The sequence below is a fragment of the Anopheles merus genome, chromosome 2L (genome assembly GCF_017562075.2).
Source record: "Anopheles merus strain MAF chromosome 2L, AmerM5.1, whole genome shotgun sequence".
In the NCBI taxonomy this organism is placed as follows: domain Eukaryota; kingdom Metazoa; phylum Arthropoda; class Insecta; order Diptera; family Culicidae; genus Anopheles; species Anopheles merus.
Genome location: NC_054083.1, coordinates 29,954,464 through 29,967,974, shown reverse-complemented (window position 1 = coordinate 29,967,974; position 13,511 = coordinate 29,954,464). Strand labels below are relative to the sequence as shown.

The window sequence follows — 13,511 nt, the reverse complement described above, 5'->3', positions numbered from 1 at the left end:
GGAAACAGGACGGCACGTGGCTGAAACGCCGGACGGATTCGGCAAACATTCGAGCTGAAAAGTGAGTCGTCGTTTGACCGCAATTGGTGTACCGAAGGGGATTTGGAGATGTGATCAAAACACCAGTTGAGACAAAACGCGCTTGCCGAAAGGCCAGTGACCAGTGGGGACCTGGAATGCCCCGAGGACACACGTGCGGAATTAAAAAACAAAGGAACGAATGGCAACGGAAGCACGCGCCAGAACAGAACGGCGCAATGAAGCGAGCGTATGATAAAAAACACAAAAACACATGCACCTCCCTATCCAGAACCAAACAAACCAAAGTAAACAAAACGGGCCGGGCGTTTGTGTACCCGTGTACCCGTTGGCAGTAATCCTGAAATACAGCCATCCACTTCCACCGCCCGGCTGTCGAAAATGGACGCTTGGGTCACCGCCGTACCGGGAGTTGGCGGTTGCGTTGAGTAAACAAGATGTTAATTAGTCGACCGAAACTGGCGCAGAGGAGTCGTCGTCGTCGTTGTCGCCAGTCACCGGCCAGGATGGGCTCAAAACTTCCGCCTCTCCCCCCTCACCAAGAGATCGCCCACTAAGGTTTCCTGGCCAATTTCCGGAAATGAACAGCGCGTGCTTACTGCGAAGGTGCGTACCCGCGGTCGGGTCTATGGGACGAACGACGCGTAAAGCATTGTGTGGAAAGTTTATTAAGCTTAGGTTTTTGTGTTCACGCTGTGCGTTATTTTTTACTTAAGCAAACAACCGACAAAAGTGTGGTTTACTTTGCAAAACATCGCCATGCGATGGTCGGTTCCGGGGGCGTTGGGACACTGGGAGGTGATGTAAACGCCAAAGAATGACAGCGGAAATGAGGCAGAACGTGTTTCGGGAGGACAATCCTGGGAGTTTGGTCTTGGTCTTGGTCACCAGCTTTGATGGCCAGTGTGGGGAAACATCGAGTATGGGAGCATTGGAGCACTTAGACAAGACAGACTTAGTACATTCTTAGTTTACCGTTACATGCATAAGCCTACCCTTACGTTATCCTTTTTAATCTTCCTCAAAATTTAAGGGAGTAGTCTCTCAAATGGTGATGTTTAACTCTAATAGTCTGTTCAGTCTTGGATTGGGAGGGTCTTATATTAGGCTGTTTGTCAGTCAAGCTGTTCTAATTCCATCTTATGCTATTTTAAAGCAGACCCTTCCTCGATCGTGATTGCTATACATGTGTTACACAACCAGCTGTTTTGCTGACCTTAATATCTTCTTTTCCTTTCCTTTTGTATCAGTTTAATGTGTTTTTAAAACTTTATCCCTTCTGCATCATCCTTGTCAATCGGTAAACCCATTCCTTACGCGTAACGGATGGTCGATGGTTTGCGAACAGCGCTTGCTAGTTATCTACGACCGAGCCGTTATCCTACGATACACCCAACGATTCGTGCCCCTTTCCAAAGCCCAAACGGGCGTGTTATAATTTACTCCTCTTCCCGCCTTCCCTCACCATTCCTAGTCTCAAACCTCCCAAGTCGCCGACTGTCGATTTCAATCATTCCCATGCCCCCCCCCCCCAACCCACCCGTTCCAACGGCCAAAATGCACAAGACCAAACCGGGGGCGTGCTGGAGGCGAAGGTCAAAGGACAATGCTTCCGGCATTTCTTCCCCTCCCCCCAATGTCGATGGCAATTTCACGCCCCACACTTCGGCCGTCGGCGTCGCTGTCGTTTGTCGGGGCAGCTTCCATAGAAATGCTAATTTCTTCCATTGAAAGCAAAACTTCACTATCACCAGCGCCCATCACAGTGCCGAATGACGTCATCGAGCGAAATCGAGTCCGTGGGTCGGAGTGGGGCGCAACAAGCAAACAAAGCTCCCAAGCAATAGGCGCCACAACCACCATCATCCCACCACCCGATCGATGCTCGCCCCTCCCGCCCTCCCGGGTCGGTGGAGCCGAAAAAGGTGCGGGTGTGGAAAAATCGATAACCTCACCCCACTCGGTTGGCCATCGCTGGGTTTGAGCGGTTTTGGCGCGGCTCGGTAGGAGAGGCCAAGGGGGTGTTGATTTACTTTTTAGGGGGTTTCGTAAGGACGCGGACAGGCGAACGTCCGTGATGGCAGGATAATAAAGAAATCTAGTCATTAGGCACGGTATAGTACGGCGGGCGTGTGCAATCGGTAGGATCCGAAACGCGTTATCTGCCTTCCCCGCGGGCGCCGGGAGGCTCTTGAAGGCATCATTTCGATTCCGATTCCCGCCGTGTCTGTGATTGAAGGGTGTCATCGATTCAGCGCGACAGTGTTCATAAATATCGTGCAGGGGCTGGATGTTTCGGTCCCAAAATCAGGTTAGATAGTTTATAATCACCCAAGCAACAGGACGGATCTCGCCAGGCTGGTGGCGAATGTTCGGAATAGGCCGATGATGCTCCGTTGACAGCGTGTGTGTGTGTGTGTAGCCATCCACATGGATGAACGCTGATTGCCACACACTTTGTTGGCATTCCGGCGGAGGAGTGGTTATTGCTAATGACCGAGCGCGGCGGGCCACCATCAATCGCTCGATGGCCTTCGTGGCCCAGCCACGGCCGATCTGTCATCGTTGCTGTCGGCTGAGGGTCAAAGGTGGATCCGTGATTGGAGTACACAGGGGCGCGAGCGTGTGTCCCCAAACCCTAGGGCACTGTGGACACGATGTACACGGGCCAGCCATGGGTTAGATGGAATACACGGACAAGGTACGGCGATAGAGCTTTTCAACAACTTGTGGCGGTAATTATGTTTGCTTACTTTGCTGTAAATTATTCACCCGTAAAGGAGGCTTAACGGTTGAACGCGATGTCACAACTAATGGGAATCACGCAGAGTTGAAGGGCAGGAGCATTATTCTGGCCCTCGGGGGGACGTGTCCGTTCGGGAATGATCTTGACAAAGTTTGCAAAAGTTTCGCTGGTCGGATCATTTGTTTGGCGTAAAATTTTTGGAGAAAGTTTTAACTCCTCGCTTCTTCCTGTAGTTGACTAAGTTAGTGTTGAACATTGTCGGAGAGTTTTAGAGTTTATTCTGGTGGCCTTTCCTCAGTAATGTAATATGTGAAGCATGCAAATTTTATCGAGATCATCAATATCGTTAGGAAAATTTGAAGAATAATGTTTGATCTTATATCTTTATTTCCTTTGCGTTGTGAAGATACGTCGAATTACAAATGCAAACGACTACACTATTGGCATGAAGGAATGCATACAAATACGAGTGCAAAAACCTTTCCACACCCTTTCTTTCCATCAGCCACTGTCTGGAGAGGTCTTTCCGGAGTTCGCTGGGGCGATTCACCTTCGGGCGAGTTCGCGGTATCCCCACCATCCACGTGCAATCGTACATACGCACATTCACGCCAGCAAGCTCTCAATACTCCCATCCAAGTAGGCACAGATGGAGGCGCCACGCTTTTAGAAAGAAAAAAAAACAGGAGTAAGAAAACCACTACGTTGATTATACCAAAGGGCAAAACAGAAGCACACTCCTTTGGTGAGGGGAGAAGAAGGGGCAGAAGCACTGGAAGCAAAATTTATTACGCCATCAGTTCAACGCCTCACACACACACACACATAGAGACATAAATGGCAAATGTGAGGACGCGCGGAATAATGTCCTGACGCGGAAGTTCCGACCCGGTGCTGGTACGGAACTACTTCGTCGCCCAAAATGGTCTGTATGTGTTTTTGTGTTGGTGTAGTATTTTAGCGTGGCGTAAAATGGGAAGTTGGAAATGGAAAAGCTGGGCAGGATTGGCAGGAAATAGAGTGTAACGATCTAAAGGGGCCATGACGTCATAGACATTGAAGTCTGGTGTAATGGGAAGTTGAAGACGAAGTTCGAGGGAAGCATTGTTGGTGTTCCGGGTGGGTAAATGTCGTTCAAGAAATGCATGTATATTTATATTTTTTTTTTTGTTTGCTATTGTCTCGTCAACTTGCGCTAGGTGTAGGTATTGGGTTAAAGTTTTGGGGCCTGTTATTTTGCTGATCGTCAAACATGGCTGCTACGGTTGTGCAATCTGGGTGCCATATGGAATCTGGAATCTGTTAACATGATGTTTGATAGGATAGTCCTCTTGTTTTGATTGTAGACATTTTGATTCTAGAATTGAAGCATTTTATTTTATGGATATTGGAATTCTTTATCATGCTTTTCGAGATTATCAATTCTTCAATATTCACGTTTACTGGTTGCATATCGGAAATAGAAGAGCTTACATACTTGCTATTCCGACATCCAACCAAACAATAGCAAATAGACAGGTTTAATACCCCGATCAATGATTATCATTAAAAGTGTCTACATCATACTATTTTGACGTACGATTGATCCTTTACCCACACCGCTACGCGTCTTTCGTCGTTCCCTTGTTTAACCAACCAAGTAAGAGGACAATGGTTTTGCGATGTTTACCATTGGGACGGTTTTGGTCTCGGTTTTTTTTTTTGAATCTGCGGGCAGAACAGTAAAGGCTTCTCTTTTGCAACAACTTTGCATATCTTGTTACTTCCATACAGTCCCCCCCGGCTCCCTCCCCTTCGCCCGAAACGCACACAAAGAAAAACACACATCGCCTAAAGAAAGTGTCAAAAAGGTCTCTCCCTCTATCGCTTTGGGTGTTTTGTATGAAATGCGCTACAGCAACATATCACTGATAAGCTGTGGCCTCCTCAACAAAGGGTACCACATCTATTGGTTTTCTTGGCGTCGTCGTCGTCGGCGTCTCTCTTTCTCTCTCTTTCTCTTCCTGCAAGCTATCCTCAAGCCGGCTAGTGCAAGCGGCCGTCCACGCACGCACGTCACGTTTGCTACCGTCATATCAGCACCGTGTGTAAACAGAAGCGTGGTCGCGGTCGCAACCCACCGACGACAACAACAACCCGACCCGGACCCGACGCGGACGGACAGCAGCACGTGAAAATCCCGAAACCCGAAACCATGAGCAACGAAACGATGGTTTATGCGCGCACGCGCGCACACGCAAACACACAGCTCGTTGTGTTCCATTGCATTTTTTCTATTCGATTTTGTAGACCCTGTTTGGTTACACGCAGCACACAAACAAAACAGACGCCATTCTGTATCCTCGCCGAACGTAAGGCCACCGCCTGGGGGAAAAAAAGCCGTCCTGATGGTTACCGGGTTGCGTTGCGTTTGTGCTCCTGTTAGCATCTAACACCCGCACACACGTGCACACGGACGGACACATGTTTGCAGGGGAATGCCCCGAACGCATGGTACGTGTTAGAGAGTTGGGACAACTCGCTCTCTCTCGCTCACTCTCTCTCTCTGTGAGCCGCTCGGGTTTGCTCGCACGCACATTTTATCTTCGCGCGAATAGGGGAACGCGCGCGCTGGCCGTGTTCGAGCAGCTGGTTTTCGAGCAGTGAAGAAAGGCGCCGCTCCTATAGTAATCTAGTAAGCTCCGTCTAACGCTCTCGCTCTTCCAGTTTACTACGAATGGTTGCCGCGATCGGTTGCGCTTCTTGGGGCTTAGACAGTGCTGCAGCGTGTGAGTGTTCGTGTGTGTGCGTGTGTGTGTATGAGCGTGTCTACCAAACGGTGTGCAATTCTGCTTTCGACACTCTGGGCCATTTTGCTCTGGTCAGCTGGAAGCAATACGGTGCGTTTTCGGGTTATTTCTTGTGTTTCGGTGTGCGACAAGCGAAGGTTTACCGGTTTCCCGAGGGCTACCGGTCAACTGAGGAACAAACGTGAAAAGAGCGTACCCACGTCCTTGCAGAGCGTGGCACGATCGAAGAAGACCGCGGCAGTGTGTATTGTTGCAAAATGGTGTACAACGACTGGTGGGATGGATGAAGGTGCCGCAGCCGACGTGTCTCCTGTGTCGAAAACTAGCACCAAAATCAAGAACGCCTCTATTTACACGCTGCATCGGTTGCTCGGACGGTTTCGGTTCGGTTTATCGTCATCATCGATCTGAACTTTGCCTTTCCCTTTTTGTGCGTGCGATGCGTGTTTGTGTGAGCGTTCGCGCGTATCTATCCGTTTTTTTATTTCTCTCTTTCCTGCTACTGCTGCTGCTGCTGGTGTCATCTATTTGTATTCCGGTGTGCCGGACGGGAACATCTGCAACCTATTTTGCTTTTGCTCGCATTTCACATCAAACGGTGTGTGCGCGTGTAGTTCGGTTTCCGTTTCACCACGAGCGCGCGCGTTTGTTTGTAGCAGTGCTGTGTGTGGTGACGGGAACGGGAACGGGGAAGCTACCATATGGATCCGATTCGAAGGGTTCGCGTAAGCGCGTGTTTGGTGCGGCGGACCCCAAACCGACCGGCAGGTACGGCGCGATCGGACCGAGAAATTTAAGCCCGGCGCGTCTGTACTGGCGCGGTTTTTTCTTTCTATTCGTCCCTTCCCCCCCTCCTTTCACCTTCCACCACAGCGCGCGGGTCATCATGTGTGTCTACGTGTACTTGGATGAAAATGTGCAATCCATCTTAGTAGCCGTCACCCGTCGGAGAGAGCCCATCGCAGCTCGCAGCTCGTAGGTCAGGTGTTCCGTTTCAATTTGCCCCCGCGTGTTACGCTCGTTTTCCCTTTCGAATTGTTTCTTTTTTTCGATCGCCGAACGCCGTTGGGGATGATCTTGTGCTAAGCGCGAAAGTGCGCACACCGGGGCGTGTTCTTGAAACCATAAACAAGCGAAAACACAAGTGGCCAAAAGCATTGGTGAGAGTGGAGCGATGGGTGCAGGGTGCAGTGCCGCCATGACTACCGAAATCAAACAGCCCGAACATCAAACGGTCGATGGCGAGTGGGAAGGGGGCGGGAGGGGAGAGGGAGAGAACAAAGTTCTCCAACCCTTTCCTCTGCTCTTTCTGTTCTGGGGATACTCCAACCAACCCCGTCCAGTGTTTACATCAGCTAGAGGTTTGAGTTTTTTCGTTGTGTTGTATTTTCGGTTGTTTTCCCTCCTTTCCCCTCTAAAACACCTCCACACCTCGACCAGTGAAACCGGGCATGACCTCGAGTATGGCGACGTCACTCAGGCCACTGAGGTTTGGGTCTTTTTGGCCCCCGCTCCGCCTGTGTTTGTTGGTTGACCTGCCCTCTTAAGCCAAACCCTCTCCCTGGAAAACCCGAATGCTTCGTGGTACAGTTAAGTGCGCTACTGTTTGGGCAGAATAGGGATTTTTCCTCTCTTCAACCGAATTCTTTCGATCTACAAACACACACACAGACGTACTCACACGTACATACAAACAACCCGGATAAAATAAACCGGTGTCCAGTTTCGGGACCAGCTTTTAGTACAAACAAATCGCCTTGTGAAAAACAATCCCTAACTGAGATCGGTGTGTGTGTGTGTGTGAGTGATGCGTTAAGTGCTCTGAAGTTGAAGAGAAAAAAAGGGAAAATCTGGCGGAAAAACTGAAATGTGATTTCTATCACCGAATGCACAGGGTTTCTCTCAGTCTCTAGCTTTACATTGTAAGCTTCGTCTTCAATCAGGAAAATCCCATTTCTACATTGTCAACATTGTGTGTCCAGGAAGAAAAAGTTCAATCGAGTTACTCTTGATATTGTTGAAATCCATTTTTCGATGTTTTGCCAAGATGTTCCAGCTGGGTCGTGAAACCCTGTAGCGATGGGTTGAAAAAAGAAAAACGGAAACAAAAAACGGCTCTACGGATTGTTAACCCGAACGATGCCAAAAGTGTCAGATCCCCCGTATGCCGCTGATGGATGATTCGGATTCGGTTTACACTTTGATTCCGCTGGCTTGTCTCTCTGACACCTTTAATTTTCACGATCATTTTTCCACTGTATTCCCCCTCAAAACGGAGTGTAGGTTTTTTCCACACCTTCGGCAAGCCGGTTACACGCAGCATTAAAGCATGAAACTGATAATGTAGCGGGCAGTGGGTAGGATAGGTGTGCAAAAAGTGTGTAAGTGTGTGCATAAAGTGAAAAAAGGGAAAAGGGAGAAAGGGTGTCTTTTTGGGTGGCTTTAATAGCGCACGAAGTTGCCGCCCTTTCGAGTTTCGTGTTCTACGTATCAAGTTGAGTGAGTGTGTGTGTGACATCTCGAGGCGTTTATCCGAATTCTGGCCGTGAATCAGTGGTGCTGGTGCATCATCATCATCATCAACATCATCAAGGTTGAGCTGCACGTTTGAAGATTAGCGGGACGAAGCGAACGCCATGAGCGTTGGCTACTGCTGCGACGGTCGCGTGTGCGAAAGTGTGCAGAAAGTAGTCCCGATCTCGCCAAGCTACAGCTGGCTGGACGTGAAGTGAGCGGATCGGCAAACGGACCGGCCTCGGCAACCCAGCAAAGAAACAGGGGAAAAAAGCCGAGCCAGCAGCAATCATTGCCAGCGAGCAAATAACACACAAGGTAAGGGCTCGAAATACAATCCCTCTCCTCCCGAAAGATTGCCGTAAAATTGCTATTTGGGGCCGGTGCCATCCAGAGCCATTTTTTTTAAACCCATCTTGACGAATGCCATCAAGATAAAGTACAGATTCGTGTTTCCCGTAGACAAAAAGACACACAACAAGTAAGGGGAGCGAACACAAGCCGCGTTTTTTTACTACACTGCGGATCGTGTTTATTGTTTACCGTCGCTTGAAACGGGCTGATAACTTGTGCATGGGGTCACCTCCACCGCGGTTCGTCCATGGTTGAGCGCGTGGTGCTGTGCGCGGGAAAGCGAAAGATAAAGTTTAAGCTTATCGCAACCCCATACGCAACCGGATGCGGCAGGGTACGCCAGCGCACCAAGCGAAAACGAGCGCAAGACACAAACACAGGTCTGTCAAGCTGACTGTCGAACTGTGTCTTGTCGTCTGGAGGGTAAAGACAGGAGCGTGCTTCTACTAATTTCTCAACCTTGCACTGCTTTTGTGGCATTCTATCACAGTTAAAACAAATCCGCGCGATATAGAAACATGTCAGACATCCGATTCTAGTATGTAGGACAGCAGCATCAAGGGATAGGGGAAGGAATGCATGTTACAAATTCCAATGTTATTAAATTTTCATCCACTCCAGCGGCTCCCCGATCAGCTCCGTTACCTTACCCCCTGTGCACGACCATTGGCCGGGATGGATTTGATGCCGGCTGCAGGATTTCTGTTCCACGAAGCTCCAAAAAAGCGCTTCGCAGTAAAGGACGATAGAGATACGAAATAGAGCCCAGCATTATGCTTTGCCGAATCGCAGTATGTGTGTGTGTGAGTGACGAGGGCTTCGAAATCGAACCACTTTTTCTCGTTATTAAATTCGACAGAAACGTGCTATCGTGCTTTCCATTTGCCGTTGTATTTTCCGGAAATGGAGTCGATATAATAGTACGCCGTCTTTCGCACTGTGTGTCAAGAAGCAAATGGAAAGATCCTTTAAAAAAACAGACCCAACACAAGACAGCATTGCTTCTTCTCATTTTTTTCGATAAGGATGGTCCCATTCTGGCCACCCGAATATTCATTTCCCTATTGTAAGTAAAATAAGTGTTTTTTTAGGATCTCGTCCTCGTCTTTCAAAAGTTTTTGTTGTGTGTTCGGAGCAGAGTGTGCGGATGAAATTCGCATTTTGTTGTCGCAAATTGTTCCCCAAACCACACCCAAATGCGGGTGAAAAGTTCAATAGCAAAATAATTGCATTAGAGCGTGCCGTTCGGCATTTATTAGTGGTTTCAGGGGACGGGGGTGTTCTTTGGCCGCAGACTGCCTGGCTAGGAATGCAATTAATTTGCCGACCTAATTGTGCTTAAAAGCGCGTTGTGTTCGGTGCGGGAGATGATTATTTCTCATAACAGACACACACACATAGAGGGCTGACCAAATGTTGAAAGGCATGAGGTGAACAACAGTGGTGGCAAAATGTACATATTGATTACCCGAACGAACTCAGTATGCTGTAAATTAGGAATTGATGTCAATGTACGGCGTGTACCCAGAACTGGGCGCAATAATTTCAATATAAGTCAGAATAAATTGGGAAAATATCTTTCTCGGGTAGATGCACATGGGCAATGTTTTAGAGCAACGGTCTCCACACTAAGGCCCAGAAGCGACACTTGAAGAGATGAAAATCAAGCTTTAATAATAGAATGCAGAAGAAATTTGATATAGGGTAACTGTACCAGTATTCGGCAGTGTACCTGTTTTCGGCAGGGTAACTAAAAATGTGTACTTACGCAAAAACGCGTTGAAATTAGTCTCAAAACATATTTTTTACATATAAATATGCTCATTTGTTATTTTTATACGAAGTTTCACATCATTTCCTTGCATATTTATCAAAATATCAAACAAAATGTGCAGAGTTCACAGTTTTTCGGCAGATTTGCTGTCAGCCAATAGTTCGGCAGGTTTCATTATTAAGAGAACCAGAACAGTAAACCAATGAAAGTGTGGTTTTTATGAAATATTCTATGGTTTTAGAATTTACTCTAGCCTGGTTGAAATTTTAAAATCACGAAAAACAGGTAATTATTCACTTTAAATGCTGCCGAAAATAGATAAATACAGATTTTTGACAGATAACTACTGTGGGCGCCTGCCGAAATTTTAAACAAAAACACACTTTTAATTTTAGTCAATAATCATTTAAAACATGACCAGAACAAGATTTCACTGTAAAAAATCCAATAATTTTAGAGAAAAATAATAATTTGTGAGCCAGCCCGAGCCGTACTTTGCAGCCGCCAGACTTTCTCTTTTCTTCAACGCCTACTTATTTTACAATTCACATCAAAGCGACAGTAAAAACTGCCCTCAAAATCACCAAAATGGACACGACCAAATTAATAATTTAAGTACTCTTCAACACCAGTCTTAGGAAAGTGAGAGTGTAAAACTGTTTTGAACATTTTTGTCTATCTGTTTGCATTAATTAAAACATTTTCCGACCCATATTCGCGTTGCCGACATTAGGAGCACAGCCTACCGGAAATAGGACCAAGCTGCCGAATATAGGAACAAAAACAGTGATTGCATTTTCACGAATATCTCTAAAAAATACATTAAAATCGGCAAATAAAAATAGCACAACATAATACGACAGTTTATCGCTCAAAATAAAGTCACTTTCATGAAAAGTAATAAAAATTGTAAATGTAGGAGCAGTTTTGGCTAAACTGCTGCACTAACCTGCCTAATACTGGTACATTTACCCTATGTAGTTCGCATTTTATTATCAGAAAGAGATTTAAAAGTTCACCCATTACCTAAGGGTGACGTCAAAATGGCCCTCGTAATGTAGCCGGTGAACTGAAAAGTTGGGACACCCCTGACTTAGTGTTGTGCTCTGTCTTTTGTGAACTTTTTCTAGAATATGGTTATAATTAAAGTTTTATTAAAATTGCGAAATAACCACCACGGTGTTCTGTCAATGTAAAACATAATACGTCGAGTACGATTATCTGAATAACGTGTGATGCTCGTGATGATACATCAAACTCTGCAAATGATAAGGTCATGTTCTGTAGCAGGATCATGTTTCAAATTTTGGAAAATGTTAGAGTAGTAGCTCTAAAGGATCTAGCGACGTAGCCAATGATTTAACTCCATCTACCGGTACAATTAACCACGCTCAAGATCTCATGCCCAGTCTGCTGTGGGTGGCTTGAAGGTAGAGCATCCACTCTATCATTATACCCAGGTCTTAACGTGGTCTACTCAGATGTCAGGCGGTGTCAGTAGAACAAGCTGACAAAACAGTTACATCAACTGGACATTATATAGTCCTAGAACATCACGTAAGAAGAAATACACCATACAAATGACTTTAAAAAAATTTGTAAAAATGTAAACACTTCTCGAAGAGTTTCGTGTTTCGCTTACAGTGCCGTATCTGGATCTGGAACTCAAACGCGATCATCTTAGCGTCAAAGAGTACTGTTTGTTTCATAATGAACCTACTTTTATCGAATCGTTTTGGAATCGATTGCGACTCGTGCTTATCGTACGCTACCGTACCGCAACTTTGTAATACTCAGAGCCCGGGTAACCTGGCATGGACATGGGCGCATTTTTTTCCGTCACCACCGGGTGACCACACACCTCAATATACCACCACTACTCCATTTAGCAATCCCAACTGCATCGACTGTTTGCGATTGAACTTCATTTGCAATCATTGTTTTGTTTCGCATCGAAAGTATGCAAATGTTGTCGCTCCATGGTGCCCCGATACCGAAATGCACACACAGTTCCGGGCGTGTTCCGGTGTTTCGCAAGATGATGCTGCTACTGATGCTGCCCGTGTCCCGACCAAACGGGTTTACCTTCCCCGAGTGGGACGCGCGATGGTGCATATCGGTGCAAAATGTAAATGAAACAATGAATAAAGAAGCAAAGGAGTGACTGGGCCGATTCGGTGCCAGGAGTACGCCGGTACGCCGAGCTGCACTCCCGTCCCGTGTATGTTTGCACAAGTTTCTGATTGCATCGTATTATTTGTTCCAACCGTTTTTTTTGTTTTGCTGCCCTGGATGTACTTTGTCGCTGTGAAAATGGTGCCACGTATTGAAAAAGAAATCCTACAGCAAAAAAGCAGGTGAACTTTTGTATGATAAAGCTGGCACGGGGTAGCACGGTTTGGTTGTTGCTGCCAGGGAACGTATGTTCAATTCATGTCTGTGTGTGTATGTGTGTGTGGATGTGTAAAGGATAAAGGTAAAGTCAAAGACGACACTGTCACACGGCGGGAGCGATTAGCTCATCCTGGGCAAGAAGTTATGTGTCATGTTTATTATTTGTATGTGTGTGTGTGTTGGTAGGCTTACAGATTTGTTTCGGATAAAGTTTTCTAGACGAGTTTGCTATGCTTCACGAAAACATAAAAAGAGAGTGAGTGTGAGAGGGCCAGGAAGTTTCAAAGAAGCAGACTAAGTGCGATAGAGTTGTAGGTTGCCGAAAAGTTTCCTTCATTAAAAAATAAGCTTGTGCTTGTTAAGAAAGCTGGGGCGCTCTCCTAGCCCGCGTATTGAACTTCTTATTGATGTTGCATGAACTTGAGACAGTTGTAGCCGAAGTCACCGACTGAACTCGAACATCAGAGGCTTTCCTCTACGACGTATGACCCACTTTGAGTGGCGTGCCGGTGGGCCCTACCCTAACGTATAATAAATCGTTCCACCGGACAGACCACTCCCACTCCACCTGGCACAGGCACACATGCTGGTGTGATAACTTTTTAATCAGTATAAGCCACGCGAGGGAGAGAAGCGATTGTTTATGCAACATACATAAAAATCTACCTGTCTGGGGAGGGTCTGGGAATTCCAATCCAAGCGTACTAAACGTTCCTATTTTATGTTCAAATCGAGCAATTGAAGAATTTGAAACGCCCGCTCAACGAATCCGTCGGGGGCAATGGTAAGAACACAAGCTCAAGATATCCATTAACCAGAGCAAAATCGTTACAATCATCGAGTTGGAACCAAGTGACAGGCTAAGCAATACAGTCCAATGTTCCTATCCGTTCTATTATTG

General features: G+C 46.7%; 1 protein-coding gene across 3 annotated transcripts in view; it reads left to right on the top strand.

Annotated features, from left to right (window-relative positions):
* Nucleotides 1–5,498: 5,498 nt before the first annotated feature.
* Nucleotides 5,499–13,511, top strand: part of LOC121592075 (diacylglycerol kinase 1) — an 83,672-nt gene continuing 75,659 nt past the window's right edge. For 2 of the 3 annotated variants that reach the window (XR_006004635.1, XM_041913345.1), the window contains exons 1-2: nt 5,505–5,664; nt 7,858–8,406. The gene's annotated coding sequence lies outside the window, so the exon portion shown is untranslated. Of the gene's footprint in view, nt 5,665–7,857; nt 8,407–13,511 lie in introns of all 3 variants that reach the window. The other variant, XM_041913346.1, reaches the window with a different exon arrangement.